This window comes from Petromyzon marinus, unplaced genomic scaffold, assembly GCF_048934315.1.
Source record: "Petromyzon marinus isolate PM22_M1 ecotype Great Lakes invasive population unplaced genomic scaffold, UKy_Petmar_22M1.pri1.0 PM_G_Scaffold_73, whole genome shotgun sequence".
Lineage (NCBI taxonomy): Eukaryota > Metazoa > Chordata > Hyperoartia > Petromyzontiformes > Petromyzontidae > Petromyzon > Petromyzon marinus.
The window spans coordinates 702501-705000 of NW_027423028.1; the positions used below are offsets into that span (position 1 = coordinate 702501).

The 2500-nt window shown below is 44.6% G+C and overlaps 1 pseudogene; it reads left to right on the forward strand.

The window, feature by feature from the left end:
* The window catches only part of LOC142920728 (28S ribosomal RNA), a 10016-nt pseudogene that overhangs the window by 4600 nt on the left and 2916 nt on the right, over positions 1–2500 (forward strand).

Sequence of the window (2500 nt, forward strand, 5' to 3'; positions counted from 1 at the left end):
TGCCGACCCCGAGGGTCGGACACTGACAGCCCTATTTAATGCATGGATGATTACAGGAATTATTCCCAAAGAGTTGAAAAAGAATAGGACGATTCTTATTCCTAAGGTTATGGATGATGAAAAGCTGATAGAATTGGGGAACTGGAGACCAATAACGATTGGTTCAATGATTCTGAGATTATTTTCCAGAATAATGACTGCACGTCTTGCTCGTGCTTGTCCCTTAAACCCAAGGCAGCGTGGTTTTATAGCGGCATCTGGCTGCTCTGAAAATCTTAAGGTGCTACAGGACCTTATGAGACACGCTAAGAAATTGCACAGGCCGTTGGCTGTCATGTTCATCGACATAGCGAAAGCTTTTGACTCGGTTTCGCATGCTCATATTTTATGGGTGTTAAGGCACAAGAAAGTAGATGAACACGTGGTGGGCATCATCCAGAACGCCTACGATCGGTGTACGACCTCGTTCAAAAGCAATGGCGAGTCGACTCGAGAAATTAGCATACGTGTTGGTGTCAAACAGGGTGACCCCATGTCACCCCTGCTCTTCAATCTTGCCATGGACCCTTTGATATGCACCCTAGAGTCACACGGAGTTGGGTACTCCATTGATACCGACCACGTGACAGCTCTTGCGTTTGCTGATGATTTGGTGTTGGTGAGCGAATCTTGGGTTGGTATGGCCGCCAATCTAGCGATCTTGGAATCATTTTGTGGGCTATCGGGATTGGAGGTTCAGGCCAGAAAGTGCCAGGGCTTCATGATAAGCCCAACCAAAGATTCATATACGGTGAACAACTGCGACCCATGGACTATCAAAAATAAAGATGTCCATATGATCCAACCTGATGAATCAACGAAATACCTTGGTCTGAAAATTGGCCCTTGGACTGGCACTATACAGCCTGATCTACATTGTCAGCTAAAGACATGGATCTCGAAAATCGATGAGGCGCCTCTGAAGCCAACTCAGAAGGTTGAACTACTCAATGCCTATGCCCTACCCAGATTGTTATATCCTGCAGACCACTCGGACTGCAAGCAATCAACTCTCCGTGGGTTGGACCAAGAGATTAGAAAGGCGGTAAAAGGATGGCTCCACCTTCCCGCTTCAACTTGTGATGGACTGTTATATGCCAGAGCCCGAGACGGAGGCCTTGCCATCTTGAAACTGGAAAAAACAATCCCTTCGGTTCAAGTTAGAAGGCTGCAACGTATAGCAAACTCGTCCGATGCTATCACCCGTAATATTGTGTCCTCGCATGGTATGGAGGAAGAATACCGTAATTTGTGGGTACGAGCAGGGGGTGACAGTGATGCAATCCCAACATTCGTTCTCAGGGACTCGGTGTCAAAAGAACCTGTATATCCGAGACCCTGCGATTGGAGGGAGCATGAATTTCAGAGATGGTGCGAAAAGCCGGTTCAAGGAAGGGGCATTGTAAACTTTGCGCATGATAGAATCAGTAATGCTTGGTTGAGGCCATGGTGCGGCTTTAAACAATGCTTCTTTATCGCAGCACTACAACTAAGGGCAAATATTTACCCAACAAGAGAAAGCTTGAACAGAGGCAGAGATGGGGCCTTACGTTCCTGCAGGAAATGCTCTGCCAGACTCGAGTCCCTTTCGCACATTCTCGGTCAATGTCCTGCAGTACAGAAAGCAAGAATTGCGCGACACAACAAGATCAGTAACATTCTGGCAGACGAAGCGGCTAGATTGGGCTGGTCTGTATACAAAGAGCCACGGTTCATATCCGAGACGGGAGAGATGAGAAAGCCTGACCTCGTGTTTGCAAAAGATGAGGAGGCGGTTGTGATCGATGTCACCGTCCGTTTTGAGCTTTCAAAGAATACCTTGTCAGATGCTGCCTCGCACAAAGTTTCGTACTATACCCCTCTTGGTGATCAAGTCAAAGTGCTGACGAAGGCTAGCAAGGTCACATTCTTTGGATTCCCGGTTGGGGCAAGAGGAAAGTGGCCCCTTGAGAATAACGAGGTACTTACCTCCCTGGGCCTGACCAAACCCAGAACGACATCACTGGCCAAGATGATTTCCCGCAGAACGCTGCTTTTCTCTCTTGATATTCTGAGAATGTTCTGTGGAAATTATGCGGTCTATGAACAGTCATAGACAACCTCCGAAACAAATAATAGTTTTGTTTTAAGATGTCATTTGTTTTAGATTGATTTTGTTATTTTCGAAGGTGAAGTCGGTTTTTATTTCATTTTACTATTTTCCACAATTTAGATTGTTATTTTCCAAGACGAAGTCTTGGTTCTTTTTTTTATTGTTAGTTTTTTTTTTAACACGTCGTATTTGTTACTTTAGAGCTTAGAGGGGACTTTATTTTCGCCTTACTATTTTCTGCCTACAAAGAAGATTAAAAATAAGCTTTTTTCAAGATGGTTTTGTTATTTTCCAAGGTGAAGTCTTGGTATTCTTATTTTACTATTTTCCATAAAGAAGACCTTTCTTTTAGATTTTGTTATTTTCCAA